This window comes from Apis cerana, linkage group LG3 (genome assembly GCF_029169275.1).
Source record: "Apis cerana isolate GH-2021 linkage group LG3, AcerK_1.0, whole genome shotgun sequence".
Taxonomy (NCBI): domain Eukaryota; kingdom Metazoa; phylum Arthropoda; class Insecta; order Hymenoptera; family Apidae; genus Apis; species Apis cerana.
Genome location: NC_083854.1, coordinates 679993 through 700358, shown reverse-complemented (window position 1 = coordinate 700358; position 20366 = coordinate 679993). Strand labels below are relative to the sequence as shown.

At 17.7% G+C, this 20366-nt stretch overlaps 1 long non-coding RNA gene across 6 annotated transcripts in view; it reads right to left on the bottom strand.

The window, feature by feature from the left end:
- Positions 1-18160, bottom strand: part of LOC133665869 (uncharacterized) — a 119019-nt gene extending 100859 nt beyond the window's left edge. The window contains exons 1-2 of one of the 6 annotated variants that reach the window (XR_009829308.1): positions 18006-18160; positions 17840-17903 (exon numbers count right to left, since the gene is read on the bottom strand). This is a non-coding gene — a long non-coding RNA (uncharacterized LOC133665869). Of the gene's footprint in view, positions 1-4959; positions 5992-11299; positions 11383-17839; positions 17904-18005 lie in introns of those variants that run through there. The other 5 variants (XR_009829305.1, XR_009829307.1, XR_009829306.1 and 2 more) reach the window with 5 other exon arrangements.
- Between the last annotated feature and the right edge of the window lie 2206 nt (positions 18161-20366).

Genomic DNA, 20366 nt, shown 5'->3' with positions numbered 1-20366 from the left:
CACCACACAGTCTCTACTCGTCTTTCTTGGATATCAAGTGTAATAGTGATCTCTAGCAGCTTGAAAGACATACTATATTCTATTTCAATATATATTGGTACTCTTGCAATTTTCAGATTGAGATAGTTAATCTGCGTAACTTCAACGCAGTTGGTTAATTACAATCATGTGCACTATGATAGATAGTTTGATTTACTTTTAAGAAATCTGAAAACTACTAGAAAACTATTATCTTCTTTTCAATGTTGATTTTTAAATATATTATGGAAGACAAAATTTTAAACAACTTTTTGAAGATATTTGAAAAAAAAAATTGTTATTGTTACATAAAATTTCATCATACATATACTTATGTGATATACGTATTCGTAAATATTTATTATAAATACATTATGATTAGCAATAATTAAGATCTATAATCAGTGAAAAAAAATATTTTCTCATAAATTATAATTGAAATATTTTAATTTAATCCATACTGAAAGACATTCTGCAGAATTCACATTATTATTAATATTTATCTATAGAGAACTTGAATATTCTACCAATCCGAAAGATATTAAATATGATATTGCTTGTTATATATTTTGAATTCTGTTGCAATATATTTATATAAACAGTTGATAGATAGTTATTGTATATGCTAACACATATTTTGTTGCTAAATACTAAGTAATAGCAATCATTTTTCTAAATATTTCGAAAACTAAGATCGATCACCTATTGAGAAAAAGCTGTTTAAAATTTCATCTTTTATATATTATAACATTTTTAAAAATCAAAAGAGATGTCTGCAATTTTAGCAAGATCTGGATATTTTTTTAATAATCTTTATACAGGGGATGACATATTGATACCTAGTGTTTTGTGACTGAGAAACTAGTTTTATTATCCAATAATTGTCGCTTGTTGACATTCATAAAAAAAAATTTATCCAATAGTAAGATGCGTGATATCAATTATTATTATGTTCCATTGAATTTAATTTTATCTTTAATTTTAAAAATTAATTAAGCCTTAAATTATTTTTTTTATTATGATTCATATTTTTGAATAACATCGACTTCTATGTCGATTAAGCGTTTTTCACGATACGATCTGTTATAAATAAGCGACTAGATTCAGTTGGAAATTTGATGCGATGAAAAACCTTTTAGAGAATTCAGAGAAATTTAGAAAATTCATCATCTCGTAACTTTATCTCCGAATCAGTAAATTCCAACAAATTCTATCCTTGTGTATAATCTACCACGTGACTTACTTCACTATTTTAGAATTGTTGTGATTTATCTCCCAAAGTCAAATTAAGCTATTGAATAACAATTTAATATAATTATAATATATAATTAATCTAAATGTTTGATAATTTGTAACATTTTATCTATTTTAATAATAAGCTTTACAAATATATATTTAGCAATTATATCTAAAACGCATTATTAAAATATCATCTGTTTGAAGATAAATAAAATTAAATTTTTTTTAAAAACTTTGTCTCATAAATTTTGAAATTCAGAAATCTTCTAGATTCAAATATTTAAGAAGATTCAGAACTTGTCTCTTGTAATATCTTATATTTTTTTGTCAAAAACATAATTAGCAAAAAATTCCAAATGGTTAATCAAGTAATAATAATATATTATTTTCTTTATTATTTTCTGTATTTTGATATGAATCGAAATGATATGAATTCTTTTCTTAGATTTAAAATTTTCATAATACTAAAATCTTTTGAAAAATTTATAATGGATTCTTATCTTTTTTCTTTTATTTTTTTTTTTTTTGCATTTTTATTAAATTTTTTTTTAATAATCTCTTCTTACTTCTAATAATTTTTTTTGTTTCCAAATTACATCTTTTCAAAAGAATTGATTTTTTAATTTTTTTTTATTTAAAAATACAGTTTTATCTCAATTCGTCTAATTTTTGATCCTGTTAAACTTTCTTTAAGATATTAGTTAAAATAAATACTAAAATAAATAAAATAAAATAAATACTATACTTAAAAACTGCTCATTTTTTTATAGAGATGTCAATAACATCAAATCATCATCATTTTAATAATAAATTCATTTTCGTTTTTGTTATTTAACATTTTAGCTAATGATAAATTTATAAATTTATTAAAAATAACTTTGAAATAAATTATAAATATTGATAAATATTTCAAGATTAAGAAACAAAGATCATATTTTGTATACAATAAGAAAAAAAACAATATTATCTCTATAGAATTTTCATAATTATCAATTAATAAAAACAAACAATTATTAATTGAATTACTTTTTAATATATCGTAAAGTTTTTAAAAATAGTTTTAAATTTTTTCAACATTTTATTTCACTATTGATTTATTTTCTATTATTTTTTTTAGCATCTTATTATTGATATTATTTATCGCATTATAAAAAAATTCAAAATTAAAATTTTACCAATTTTCCTGTATATTTATATAATTTAAAAAAATAATTGTATATAAAGAAATAATTTTCACTTCTTTTATGAGACATCTCTTTCAAATTTAAAAACAAAATAGTTAATTATTGAATATAAGGATACTTAGCATATAGGACACTTCAATTCATATATGCTATTCTGATATAGATTATATAAAATTATATAAAAATATAGAAATGTTCAATTATTATGTTGATTATAAATGTGTAAATAATTATGAAAATTTTTTGTATTTGTATTGTATTTTCAAACATTTTTCGAACAAATCGTAAATTTAATAATTATTTTCAAATAAATATTGTCAAATAAACAAAAAAATTATTTCCAAAAACTGAATATACAATTATTTGTTTAATACATATATTCTGTATATTTGTTTCAAATTTTTTATATAACATTTTATTTCTACTACGAATTTTTATAAAATATTCGTATTATCTAATAATAATTTTTTTCATAAATTATAAAATTATAAAACAGATTATATTACATAATAAAATATTATGTAATAGTAATAAATTTTGTTTCAGTATGAACTATCATAACTTGTTGTTATATCTTTTTCGAAATTGTTTTCATATTATATATCAAAATATGTTATATAATATCAAACAGAAAATCATATATAATTTATTAAAAAATATTATAAAAAATATTATATAAATATAAAAATATATATGAAAAAAAATTGTGAAACAATAAGATTAAAAAATAACATTTTTCCTGAAATATAATGAATATATATTATCAATCAATAATTGGTAAATATCAAAGAAAATTAATAAATATTTGTAATCGAAAATATTTGTATCTTAACATGAAATAAAATATATTGACACCGAACAATAATATCTAATTTTAAAAGATAAAGAAATATAACGAAAAAGAATAAGATTGAAAGTGAAAAGACATTTTGAAAAAAATACTCTGATAAGAAAAAATAATTATACAATAAAAATTTTAATTAATTTTATTTTCTAATTTATTTTTCATTTCATGAAATTAATATAATTGAGATTTTTTCAATTAAAATGAGTCTACACATAAATCAAAATAACTATATGTATATACATATAAATAAAATTATATATAAATAACATAAATTTGATATGCATATAAATTAATTATTATCAGAAATATGAAACGCAATGCGCTACTCCCTCTAAAAATTTCTCAATTTCTCTTCAATGAATAATTTTTGCATGAGAAAAATACGTGACATCATATCCCTACTATTACTAGATTAGATAGAGATATGCGATACAAAAGGCTAGTCACGTAACTTCTACTTAATATGACATTATGCATTCTTTTCATTCGGAAATTCGGCGAAAGGAATTTGAACTATTTTTAGAAGAATTTTTTTTAGAAGATTGCTGAAGAAGAGAGCGTCCAACAATTCATATATACAACAAACGAAAAGAAATTAGCTCTTAGTCTTAGGTATGACAATAAAGATTTCAATTCGATATATACTTTTTTGAGAATATTACAGAAAAAATTAAGAATAAAAAAATTATTAAATTTAATAAAATATTTTTATTTAAATTATATTTTAGTTTATCAACAAATTATAAAAAGTATTGAATTCTAACTATTTCATATACATTTCGTTTTCTTACATAACTTACTTTCTGCATTACATATATATTCAAAGATATACAAGCGATATTGTAATTCATGTTCATAGAATTCTTCAACGATGAGATTATTTTGCGAATCACTCAACAAATATGTAATCGACTCGTTTTTTGTGTATTTTTAATATTTTCGTAGTAAATACTTTCCATCTTCTAAATTTAAATGCATAAATAATAAATAATGCAATATAATGACAATAATATTTTTTGGCAATAATATATAATGATATTAAAATTTTTGTTAATATCTTCAAAAAGCTATAAATTTGCGGTAATTCGCAATATCATCATTATAATTCTTATTTTATAAACTTTCGATCAACATATCTTCTAAAATCATGTGATTTTAATAAACTTTCAATTGAGCAAACTTAAACTTGATAATATATATTTTATTATTTTGAATTTTATTAAATCTTCATATGTTATTACATTGCTATTTACGATAGAAGTCATGAGTTTTATCTATAACTCTCATTTCCATAATACGATGTTTTTTTTTATTATAATTAGATATATTTTTACTATTTTAAAAATATATCAATCCAGCGATAAATGCTGATCAATCAGTAAGATTTCTATATCGCACTGTTGAGCATGCGATTATAATATCGTAGCTATACTTTCATAATATTATAAATAGAATAATAATAACTCCGTATTTTGTTTTGTAAATCAAAATTGTACAATTTTTTTTCTTATATCGATTTATAAATTGAACAAACTTTTTACGCAATCGTTATAAAGAATTTAATCGAAAATTGATTGAAAAACTTTCTATTTTTCTTCTTGAAAGATACGATCTATGCGAACTTGCTAAAATACTTGCTAAATACACCGATAATAATAAGAATATACTCACATAATATACAATTTTGTTTTATATGATCTTTCGCCAATTATATTTGTTGTAAATTATCAAACGATAAATCATTATTTCGGAAAATTCATCTTACAAATATAACACGTTACTTATGTAACTCTACTATCAATTTTCACTTTTTCTTATTCAACTTTTTTATATGCAAACAAGCTTTTTATATACGTGTAAACGCTTCCAACAATAAGAAAAGTATATCCGTACATTTTACACATTTGTTAATGCGAGCTTCATTGCTGTTATCGCTTCTATTGCTATCATTTCTTTTTCTATTTCTCTTCTGGAAATTTTGTTTCTTCGCTTTGATAGGCATTACAAACATTTGATGTATGTATTTCTTTTTCTTTTTTATATTTATATTTTCACAGATAATGCACAAATTTATCGCTCATTATTTTTTTTTTTGTATCAATTTGATGTTATATTTGATTATTCATAGTTTCAACCAGTTTCTTATATTTATTAACGATTAATATCTTTATCCTATTTCCGAATTTTTTATTAGATTTCGCGCAATATTTCAGTTCTTAATCAGTTCTTAATATTCTTATACTTTTCAGATCGCGGCATATTTATTTATATTTTTCTTGAATCGATAATCTCATCATTAAATTTGTCTTTAACTTGATATTTTTCTGAGGAATGATATCACATAATAGTATCCGACTACGAATCGTAACTGCATGATTTACTGATTTGTTTTAATCGATTTACCAATATTATCTTCAATTTTTAAAATCAAGCGATGAAGATATAGCATTATCGCCTAATTTTTAATTTTGTTTTAATAATGATATTATGATTTTCTGATATTGCAATGCGTCTTATCTTTATTTGTTTTACGTTCTATCTTCTTTCCTCTCTTCCCATAGACAAAAAGGAAATTATCACATGTAATGCAATATATATTGCAATATGTAATTGCGAATACGATATGTTCTTTTTTTTTTTTTTTTGTATTCAATAATTCATCAAATTCGTCTAATGACATTATTATTTCAATGGATCAAGAATGTCCAATGGAAATCTAAAATTATCTTCTTCATTGATTTCTGGATATGTTTTAAAAATCAATATTTTGAATTTTTTTTCTATACATATAGTTGTAAAATATTCAAATATTAATGCTTAAATAACATATCTTCATTAATTATAAAAGAAATAAATTTAAACTTGTTTCTTTTAATAGAGTATTTATATATTTGACATGAGCAATTTATTTAATTAATTTAATTTAATATAATTTAATATAATATTAATGTATTAATAATTATTATAATAATTACTAATAATTATTATAATATTATTATAATATATTAATAATTATATAATAGTAATAATATATTAATAATTTAATATATTAATTTAACATAATATTAAAAATTAAATGAAATCATAAGTATTTTTTCTATCAATATTACATTAAAAAATTTGTTTTATAAAATTTAAAATAACATTAAAATAATTTATAGTAATAATAAAAATTTATAATAAAATAATTAAATAATTAAAATAATTAAAATAGCAATTTTTTATAAAAATTAAATATTGATTTTTATATTTTCTTAATTTTGAATAATCTTAAATGTAAAAATTATTTTTTGTTAATAATATATTTTATATTTTAATTCTGTTTTAAACAAATTTAATATTTTTTTTTTAGTATGCATTATTTTCGTTCAATGACTCAATAGTTTGCATAAAGATGCGCAAGTTACAATATATATTATAATTATATATATTATAATTATATATATAATATTTGTTAATTTAATTTATTAACTTAAATTTACAATACATTGAATATTTTTATAAAAATAAAAATGCATTTTTTTCGATTTCTCTTGTACTCAAATATTTAGCACATTTTTGGGAATTCTATATGCAATATTATAAAACTTATTATAAATCATATACATATGATTTTACAAAAAATTGATTTATTGTTTAAATTTTAGAAAATAAGCCAAAATAAAGGAAAAAAGCTACAATACAAGTATAATGAGATATATTGAAAATTTATGTTATCAAACTTAATTAATTAATTAATAAAGATATAAAAAATATAACAAATATTTTTTATCGATAAAAAATTATATCACGAACAATGAATAAATTATAACTTTCTTCAATATATATATTCGATCAATGGCATATAATCAATATCGCGAACTAAATTGTGTGCTTCATGATTGATGTTTTTTATTAATAATTAATTAACAAAGCCATAACAAAAATTTACAATTTGCAATTTTTTTACAAAGAAAAAAGTTGCTTGAAATTATGTAATTTGTTTAACAGATATTTCTACATTTTTGGGACATTTTGTATAAACAATTATAAATGGCAATTGCAATACACTTTATTATAAAAACATAAGTGTAGGTCAAATTCTATGTAACAGCATATGTAGCAATTTTTTTATGAATATTTCGAAAATTAAAACCAAGTAGCAATAATATACAAAGAAAAAATTTATGCAGTATCACGATCTCGATAACATCAAAAAATCATAATTCCAAATAATCATAAAAAATTCCAAATAATTATTTTTATTGACAAATATATAATATATTTTTATTATTTTTTTTATCATTAGAATCATATTGAATTATACAATTGACTGATTCTAATGCGATCGTCCCTTTATAGAAACAATCTGTTACTGAATTTGTTTACTGAGTTTGCATTTACTGTTAATAAAAATATTGTATGTATTATACTAATTATTATACTATTATTATATATATTATTCTATATATAAAACGATAATGATCTATTTCAAAAATAATTTTTTAGAGAGATTGATTAGAAAGATAATTGATTGAACATTAAAATTAAATAAATAATAACAAATATAATTTAATATAATTTAATTAATAATAATTTAATATAATTTAATAAATATAATAATAAATAATAATAAAAATAAGAAAACAAGTGAAAAATATACCGAAAATTATAAGATATGCTATCTTCTTGAGTAGGAATGTAAAATAGATATAATATAAAGTTAAGAATATTAATCGTATAGTTTGGCATATTTGATTTTATTTATGAAATCACAAATTAATTATTTATTCCAAAAAATTTCGATCAATTAAAAGAAAGAATTAAAAATTTTGCTTAATCAATTAAACAACAATTAAATATAGTTCATAGAAATTTAGAATACAATTATATATTCGGCTAAAATGGCTAAAATTTTCAATAATTTTTTTAATAAAAAAATTTATCATAAGTTAATTTTGTCTTATTATATATTCTTGATTATCTAGTATAATAAACAGAAATTTCAATTGAGAAAATAAGATAATATTAAGTCAAAATATAGTTAAATATACATGTATTTAACAAATATTTAAAGTCGATTTTCGAAAACAAATCTTATAAAAAAAATTGTAATATATATTTTCGATTTATTTTTTAATTTAATTTAATTTCTTTTTTAATTTAATTTTTAATATAATCATTCTCTTTTTAATTGAATCATTAATTATTAATTATTCCGTATTTCCTATTAATGGTTAATTAATTTATAATATATAATTTATAATATATAATATATATCATATATACACAAGTGATGGCAATATATATACTTTATATAGTATAAAATCGAATTTTTTTTGAAAAATCACTTTATTAATAAAAAATAATAAAAAGGGATACATTTTATCATAAAATATAAGTTATTCTGTTTTAAAATCCAATTTCTTGTTGATTCAAAAGGAACAATTCAATAAAACAAAAATTTTATAGATATTAATAAAAATTAAAAGAATATTATAAAGAATTAGATATTAAATTAGATATTAAAAAAGCAATATTGATTACAATGATTACAATCTTGTCAAACTATAACAATTTATTATTATTACTAAAAGTTGCAAAATATAAATATTATACAACAAAATAAAAACATTAAAATTTACAAAAATAAAAATATAAAAAAAATATATGAAATATATTAAAGTATATTAAAAATATATTAAAGAAAATAAAGTATGAATGAAATGGTTTTAAAATAAAATGAAATCATAAAACTTCTATAAATGTAATTTTATTATTGAAGTATATGTTTAAATACAATATCCATTATAATAATTGCAATAAAATTTACTCTTTTTGGTATATTCTTGTTATTTTTTCTTTTATTTTGCTCACAAAAAGTAAGTAACTTTAATAATAAAATCATATTTATTGACACAATAAAAAAGATATACATTTCATATTCAATATAAAAATTTATTAATTTCTAATTATATGAATTATATAAAATTATTTATTAGTATTTTAGAATATTAATTAAAAAATTTATAATATATTTAAAATCATATATTTATAGTATATTTTAATTTTTAATTATTTTATGTTATATTTTTTATTCAAATTACCTGAAAATATAATTATTTTTTTACTTAAACTTTTAAAATTATTTAAATGTCTTTGACACCATTTTAAATATGATAAGATAAAAATTTATTTTACTTATATAATTATATATGAATATTTTTTAAGAAAAGAATATTAAAAAATATTGTTACAAATGTTATTTGATATAAAAAGATATTATGCAACATTAATATTTTTTTTTGAATCACATAAAAATTAATTTTAAATTTTTAAATCCAATCATATAATTTTTGTATGATATAATATAATAATCAATACAATTCAATATTTTCCATAAAAAATAATAAATTATTCAAATTAAAAAATATTTTAAATTTATATTGTTATTTATATATTATATAAATTTATATACTTTTTAAATTCATTATAAAATAAAAAATAAAAAATATTATATATTTTATTTCTTGATACTTTTTTCTGTACTCTTAATATATTGCATTATTAATATTTCTAGTTTCTAAGTATTCTATAATATTTCTATATTCAATTTCTTGAGATATTCTATTTCAATTAGTTTTTTATTTGCATTAACTTCATCTCTAGTACAGTTCATATATATAGCAAAGTTATTCTTTTTGTAAAATGTTTAATTAAATATTTCTTAATATATTTTAAATATTTAAATTTGACATAACAATTTATCATAACTTGATATTTATGATATTTATGTATTGTGTTTTTTATTTATATAATTTTTCTAGATGATCTTTATCTAATTGTATATTTATAATTATTAAATTTAATATATTTAATTTGATATTATATCTATACTTTATTGGTATACTTTATTGTGTACTTTAATAATGTTTATATTATTTATATTATATTTAGTTTCTATAATCCCTATTTGATTTTATTGCGATCAATTTATAATTCTTTAATTATAAATGTTTTTCTTTTTCCTATTGTTTCTGTGTTTATATATGATAGCTTATATTTTTCAATTGTTATATTTTATATTACATTAACATGTTGACTACTGAGAATATTTTCTTTCAGCATCAAAAACATTGCTCATCATATGAAATCATAATAATAAAATATCACATATCATTATATTACATAAAATTATCATATATTATATTAGAATTTTTAATTAATTATCATATATATTACATTAACTGCTATTTTAATATTAATTGCATCTAATATTGTATATATTAAAAATACCAATCATTCACAATCATTACAATAATTAATGTATTAAATAATGTGAACTGATATTGCTTATTATAAAAACTTTTATAAATTTATCATGATATTTAATATCTTTAGTCTTTATCTTTTAATAAGTTTTTGTGTTTTTATAAATATTAAATTTTATAAATATTATATTTCCATGAAAACTTCAAAATAATAATTTCTTATTTTTATGAATTTATGCTATTCTGGTTTCTGCATCTTCATTCACTATTTTTATTTCAATTGAATTTCAACAAATAACATCTATTAATAAGTAATATTTCATTAAATGTTTTTTAATTTTTATTCAAATTTTTTTAATAATGTTAAACCTATTTATGAATGTGATAAATTAGATTTTAATTTTTATATTGACTAATTTTTTTTCTACTATTTAATTTATTTTTTTTTTATTTTTTTATTTATTTTTTTTTTTAATAATCAATTAATGTGTATAATAATTCTTTTTTAATAAGTATATGTATTTCGATAATTAAACCCAACCCAAACCCAATAAATATGTTTTATTGTTATTATATTATTAGATATTGATTTGATAAACCTGTGATGTAGAATGATGTCATTAGGAACTATCGTATAGGCTAATATGCAAAATTTTGCTAATTTAATACATTCTATTTTCTGTTACTCTATTTTAATTACAACTAATAGCCAATCAGAAGTGAAGATAGAGTTATTGAATGAGCAACTAAATATATCATACCATCAATTTTGGAGTACCAATTCTCAGCAAATATAGCAGCATGTTTTATAAGAAACTAACCTAACAACACATTTAACAGGATTACCAATAACATTATTCGCACAGAAATCCATAGCAAAATTACGTTTTGAGGGAATTGAGAGAAGAGTTAATATAATCAATGAATTTATATTGTAGATAAATGAAGGTAGGAGTATCACGTAATTAAACATGATATGATATAATGTAATAATGTAATATAAATAAAATAAATGGAAAATATATAATGTAACATTATATTTTTAAAAAAGAATTTTTGTATTAATATTGATTAATAATGAAATCAAGTATGTAATCTCTAGTAAATATTTATGCCTTTAAATTAATTTATGTTTTGTACTAACGATTAAATATTTTATTATTCTTAGATTAAATATTTTATTATTCTCGAATTAAATTTCAAATGAAAATCCAAAAATCTATATTTATAATCGTTAATTAAAAATAAGAATTTCTATTAGAATACACAATATGAACAGATTATGAAAATAATAATAAAAAAATAAATAAATAATCGGAGAAATTGAAAAAACGCCCATAAGAAACAAAAAAAAAGTTTCATCTTGGAATTGCATCATCAATAAATTTATATATGAATTTTTTTTTTTAATATTCATCCCTTTCTATTCTTGCGTATTATATCTTGAAAGATTATGTTGTATGTTTTATGTATAAATGCATATATAAGTGAATTTATATTCTTGACGTTGACTTATATTCTTGTTTGTTGACTTGAAAAATGTTTGTTGATTGAATATTTATTGAAAATATTCTTGTATAAAAAAAAACAGTTAATATTTTATTAAAGTTTTGTTTATAATAATTTCAACATTTTTAATATTATTGGTAAATGATGAAAATATTTTTCTGATTAAGATTGTTTATGATTAAGATATTTTATCTCATGAGTTATTTATTTTAATCTATTTATTTTTATCTACATTTTCTTAAATTCAATTCAATTCAATTTTAAAAGATTTTCTTTGAATATTTATATTGTTTTGATTAAAATATATAATATTTTATCCCATTTGCCAGATATTAATGAATAATGAATATGATATTTATATGCACATATTTTTTTTATTAACTTATTTCCTTTTCTAATAATTGTCAATCATGTGACATTGATTAGAAATTAACCAATGTTGTCAAATTTTACTAAATATATATATATATCATAGGTATGAACTGCATTTATTCATAGATTATGCATTTATTTTTGTTATCATTTTATGTTTATAATATATAATTTTATTTGATACAATATACAATTACAATATTCAAAATCGAAAATTTCATGAAATTTAGTTGAAATATAAATTTAGTTGAAATATATTTAAATTTCTATTTAAAGAATCATAAATAAGTGCGATTACATTGAAGAAAAAAGAATAAAACAATTTAAAATGATGAGAGATTTATTTATAACAACATTGAATGATTTCAATAATTTTTTAATATATTATAAATAAATGCATAACTCTGACTTTTTTTTACATATAATTCGAATATTGTTAATTTTTGAATTATTCGCAGAAAACTTTCGATATTATTATATTGAATTCTGTCTATTATTCTGAATTTTGTATAAAAGCGACACTATATTTCTTAATTATTTATAGTCAAGTATGATATAACGAGTATCATCACACTTAATATCCATTCATAGAAATTAATCAAAATATGAAAATAAAATATATATAATGATACAAAATAATTATATGGATTCGTATCGTTCAATATTGATTCAACATTAGAATAAAAATAACATATCAAATATTATTAATAGTATTGCTGAACGCCTACATCTCTTGGTATGTATAGTTGTTATTCTTTGATTTATAAGCAAAATTCTTACTAATTATAATATATATACATAATAAATATACAAATATATTATAACTTCGAGATATATCCAAATCATGGTATAAACATTCGTGATTCATATAAAAATAGATCCAAAAAAAAAAAGATTTATATTTATTTTTTATAGTATTTTTATATTATATTTTTAAAAAAAGGTTTTCAAATATAAACGAAATTGGTTTCTTATTGATGAATGTTTGATAGATAGTTATTCTATTACGTAGAATATGTAGTATTCTATTATGTAGAAGTGAGCAAAAAATTTAAAATAAAATTTTATCGCATACATTCTTGTTTTTAAAAGAATTGAGAATTATATTAAGAAATCGTAATTGGCGAATTTTCAAATTCAATTTTCTCGAAAATGAATTTTTAAATGAAAAAAATTTATTCTGCAATTTTATGTACATGTAGAATTATCTTTTATTGATAATTCATTTAGATTTAATTAGAAATTAATCAATTTCATTTATGCTTGAAAATTTTTCAAATTTGATTATTTTGAAAATAAAGTGAAATAAAATTATTTCTGTTTTTTCGATTTATTTTTATATATAGAATCATTTCACAACTATTTATACTATGATTTCGTCATAAAACATCTTGACACGATATATAAATATCTTTATATTTTTTAATATTTGTATAAAAGAAAACTATCTCATATGGATTTTTTATTTAATATTCATAAGCGTTTTCATAATTTTTATTAAAAATATACATAAATATCATTTCGTAAAAAATGAAAAAATTAAAAGTCAGCAAATTAAAACTAAATTTATAAATAATTATATTTATAAATAATTTCTATATTACGATTATTTAACATTCGTAGTACTTTGTTGATGTTTATAAAAAATTCTAAGAAATTCGTAAAAAAACATAAAATTTAAATTGTATCATTTTCAATTAATAATTTATCTATGAGATTATTCGATAAAATTTAAAAATTTCTCCATTAAATTTAATGCGAAAAAATATATGATAAATATAATAAATATAATAAATATATAAATATATATAATACTATATAATAATATATATATATATATAATAATAATATATATAATATATATATAATATGTATATATAAATATATATACATATGTTTATCAAATTTTAAAATAGTCTTAAATAAAATATTTTGTAATAAAAATAATTTTTATAAAACTTTTTTTTTTATAATTCAGATCCAATTTTCAGATTTAAGTATACAAAAAATAAAATAAAAAATAAAACTTTTTTTTTCAAATGCATTATTTTTATATTTTAATTAATTTGTATGAAAAAATTGCAGTCTAATTATTATTGAATTTCTATGGAAGCATTATTTTTCTTAAAACCTTGATTTCTTTTAAAGCTACCATTATATCATTAGCATAGATTTTTTTTGCATTAGATAATTTAATAAAAAAATAAAGTTATCATTTTACAACAATTTTAATAATTAGTTAATAAATTAAATAATTTCTTTATTGCTGTTAAAATGATTTAATTAAAATGATACTATTAAAACATGAAATAAAAAAGACTTGATTTAAAAGATCATTTCTATTACCAATATTTTCATTTTTTATATTTTTTAAATTAAGAATCACGATATCTAAATATAATTATTCAAGAAGTGAAAAAGTTGTTCATATTTTTAAAGAATATATCTATCTATTTTGTATATTTCTAAATTTATAAATAATAATCTTTCATATGTCAACCTGTTATATTATTATTTTTGCACGAAAAATTGAAAAAATCGGTAATTTGAAATTTTTATTATCTTCTATTAAATTTATTTATTTTAAATAATTATATTATTATGAATGTATAAAAATTTATCGAAAAAATATTTTTATACGTATTTTTTTTCCTCTGAATATTTTATTCCTCTGAACATTGTTATAATAAAAATTGAAAATAAGATTTAAAATAAGTATGAGTAATAAAATATTAATTATGATATTAATAAAAAAAACAAAATGATATTATAATTATAAGTGAAAAAAAATTTTGTCGCGTTCAATAGTTCGATAAGCTAATATATCGGTTTTTTTTGATTTGAAAATAATTCTATATTGGTTTTGAAACTATTTTACATAGAATATTCTAAGTCAAAATTGATCAACTTTGCTAATATATTTGGAACATTATTCTGAGCAAAAAATATTACACAACATGGATCGATTTACCTTCGTCCTCCAGATATAAAAAGATGAGATAAATTACAAATAATTAGATATTTTCAGCTATTTTCAATAATAATTGAAGAGCTATTTGGAATAAAAATATAAATCGTATTTCGAGATATTCAAAGTTGAAAATTTCCTTCATTTATAGAATCGCAATATTTATGGAAAATCTAATATAAAATATAAAATCAATATTTATATTAAATTTTATTTTTAATATAGAATAAAATGGCAGAAAAAAAATCATTAATTTGATTTTCTTCTTACCATCAAATTTCTTGATTATATGCAACTTATATATGCAACATTGAAAATAATTGAATATATAATATTTCATTGAATTGCATATTTAAATAAATATGTGATTTCTTGAATTTATTTATCATTATTGATAAAATTGAAAAAGATTTTTTTGCATTTAAAAATTAATATTTTTACAACATATAAAATTAAATTAAAATTGAATGAACATTTTCTTATAATATGAATCAATATAAATATAAATGTCTTTTTTTTGTTATTATTTTACTTTTATGTATTATGTATTTCATAAAATTTCATTTTTCTATTTTTTTAATATCTATATTTTTTCATATTTCATTTATTTGATTCATTTTTATGTAATATTCTTCGAAATGCAATATTGCACTGTTTGAAAATTTGAGAATATTTGAGCAAAACGAATGCTCATACATTTGCTCATACATAACACAAATTATTATTACTATATATAAATTATTATTATATTCAATATTACATTATAGTCATCTATTAGAAAAACTAATGCATTATTTATTTTAAATGTCAATTCATAACATAAACATATTACGCATTAAAGTTATTGATTATTAAAAATACAAAAGCATTTATATTAAAAAAAGAATTTTTGTAGTTTGGAAAATATGAAATTGAAAAATTTTTTAAGAAATACTTCTTTTTTTTCTTTATATTTTAAGAATTATTGCAACATAATTAATAATTTAAAGGGATTTATAGTATAAGATTCATAGATTACAAAAATGCAATAATCGAAATTTCGGGAAATCGAAAAATTTATCTCTTAATTCAAAAAACCTTTTAATTATTTATTTAACATTATATCTTTCGATACATTAGCTTATATATAAATTTGACATTTATATATATATTTAAAACATTAGCTTATATAAAATTGACGTTTTATAATTAGCGAATTTACTCGTTATAGATTTTACTATATAAAGTATATTTTTGTTAGATCGAAAATCAAATATATGTTAGCAATTGATAAAAAACATTAAAAACTATTGTTAGCATTAATGATGATTTTATTAATATTTAGTTTATGCGGTCAATAGAAACACATCTATTTACATGAAACTTGCATATATAATGACATTTTGAACAATTTATGTAAATTAACATAAATCCATTAGCTTAAATGCATCCTCTGATATAGAGTGTTAATATTTGTATTATATATGTCTTTTGGAGAATCGATTTTAAAAATTTAAAATATAAAACATAAAAATTGATATACAAAAATATCAGTTGATTTTTATTTATTAAATTAAAAATAATTTAAATTTGCATTAAATAAAACTAAATGTAAAATGAGATAACAAAAATAGAATTATCTTATTTTATTCATCTAACGCAGACTTCAATTATTTATAACTCAATAAATAAATTTTAAATATTGATTTTTGTATTTAACTTTGTGTTTATTTTAACTTTATTGTTTAAATTAATCAATGAAAATGTTTTATAAATATATTAATTTATATTGTTTTGTATATAAATTTAAAAAGAATTAGAATAATTATTTTTGCGAAAAATATTTGGTATTTATTCTTAAAATAAATGTCATGGATGAATATATACAAAAAATATAATAGAAAAATAGCACAATACAGAAATTTTTGCATTTTGTACATAATAAATATATTCTCCTTTGATTGTTATTACACAATTTAATACTAAAAAGTTGTATGAAAAAATTTTATTGAACAAATATTTTTATAAAATTATTAAAATAACAATTTTCAGAATTTTTTATTTGAATTTAAATTATCAAACTATTTAAATCATTATTGTACAATTTTATGCATTTTCTGTATTTATTATTATTTATTATTTATTATTATACAGGATGTTCATAAATATCTATATGAAACATCTTTGGAGGATGAATTTTAGATATCAAAATAATGAGAAAAATTCATATATATATCTAATTACTTAATTAATGAACATTTTAAATTTATATTAGATAAAGTGAAATGGCGAGAACATTCTGGATGCACGACAGTATCATATTACTATATCGCTTAACGGAATTTCTTTAAAAAAACTTTTTTGAAAAAATGCACTGAGATTCTTTCATATACAAATGACTATTTCAAAAGAATATCAATGTAATGTCAAATAACATACGTATTATGTAACTCCTTATTTAATAAAAACTTACCTCGAATAAATTTCAGTAAATTCCAGAATATTAATATATATCATTTTTTAATCCATTTAAATCCCTAAAAATCCATAATTTATTTAAATCCATAAATAAATCATTTTATGGTCCAAATATTTTATTTAAACTCATAGCTGAATTGTATGATATTCAATTTGCTTACTTATCGAAATTCATAGAAGCAATATATACAAAATATATACTTCTATAAGACTTCGAATTAGAAAGGTTAAATGTGTTTTTCTACATATAAACTTGCTTATTCTCATATATATAAGAAAATCACATGATAATGATATTTGAATTTCATCAATTGATCAATGTATCAATTAAAAAATCTAATACATTTGAATTCAATCTTTTTTATCTCAATATAAGATAAAAAAGGAAAAAATAGGAAAAAAAAAAATAATCGAAATTTAACATTTATATTATAATCATATCATATCATTTCACATTTTGTATTCTTGTATTCACTAAAAAATTATATAACATTATATAACATTGTACTTTTTTTCACATTATTATTGTATACTAGCAATATTTTTTTTATTCATTATATTAATTTATATTAATATTAATATTAATATTTATATTAATTTAATTAATATTAATTTTTTTGAATAAAATTATTTCGATTTTATTAGTATAATTTAGTTTTATATAGAAATTATTTAATTAAAACTTTATTTTTAAAAAATATTCAAATATATATTATTTCATCAAATTCTAAACTTGACTCCATGACACGACAATGTGTTACTGAACAGCGTTGCTAACAATTGAACGCAGATGGTGAGCGTTAGAAAAAGAGATTAAATAGAAAGAAAAAATGAGATGGCAATATTCGAATCTTATTTGTGTGTATTAAATATATGAATACAAAAGCCTACATCATCAACAATCTTTTCCGTCGCTAAGTTAATATTGTTTTGACTTTGTCTCATTCATTGATAATGTATATCAAAAATGATAATGTAAAAAAGAAATTTAAGTGAATTTATAATATTCATTTGAAGCATACATAAAAAAGCAATTTCAATATGTATGTATTTTTTATGGATATGCAATATTAATTCGTAATATACGTATATAATATGGACCTATATGTATATAATATTATAATATTATAATTTGTAATATTATAATGTGTAATATTGATTCGTATCATTATTAATATTATTATTAATTATATATTATTATTATATAAATATTATTATTAATATATTATTATATATTATATTAATATATAATATATTATTATATAATATATTATTATATATATATTATTAATATGTAATTCAGATCAATTTTTATTTTTCTTTGCATAAGAATAAGAAATATTGAAGAGTAAGAATAAGTGAAATAAAGATAAAGATTTGTTAGTGATTTAATTGATTCATTAATAATTTAAAATTTAAATATCATCAGTACTTGAGATTTTCTTGTATGTGTAAAAATAATAAAAAAAAACAATTGTATATATAAGAACATATTCAATCTTTCTAATTCGAAATCTTATAAAAGTGTATTTTGATTTATTTCTATGGATTTTAAATGAAATACAATAAAATCGTAATTCATTTATGATTTTAAATATTAAAAAATATTATATAATCATCGTAATAACTCTGAATATTATGGAATTTATTATAATTTATCCAAGTTAAATAACAATAAATTAAATAACAAATTACATAAATTTCAATTTATATAATTAAATTTTTTTTAAATGATATAAAAATATTATATAGTTACATTATATATTTATTTATTATTTTCACACTTTCCTTATCTCATTCTATTTAATACAAACATAAAATGCTCATAATTCATTATTTGAGCCTTATCGGACCTATATGTATATGAACTTTTTTTATCGTTTAGATATCTTGAATTTACGTTTTCACATTTTTACAAACATATATTGTATTATTTTCATAAAATTTAAATATGATTTTTGGAAAAGTCTTAAACACTTATAAATATATACTATTTTAATTTTAAACAATAAATACTCTTGGTAAAATGTTAAAAGTATCATGTATGATTTTAGGTCAAAATCGAACATTTATTTAATTTATTACAAATTCTAAAAAGATGAAAAATAAAGTACAACTCAATAGTTTTCAATAAATTTTTGTATGAAATTCATTTTCAACAATCAATAGCAGTAATAATATATGTAAATATATATAATGTACAATACATTATTCAACAATATCTATATTTTAAAATGAAATTGAAAAAAAAATCATTGTCAAAGAAATTTATTTATATTATATATAAAATAATATTTATTAAAGAAAGAAATATAATAATATTTATTAAAGAATAAAAATATTTTTTTGGTAGAAATAGAATAATTTTTGTAGAATTTTTGTAGAATAAGTAAAATAATTTGAAATTCGAAATAAAAATTTATAAAGAGAAAATTAAATGATCAAAATTTTATTAATTTAATAAATTTATTAATAAATATACGAATAAATCATATTCATATTACTTTCATTCATTATGAATT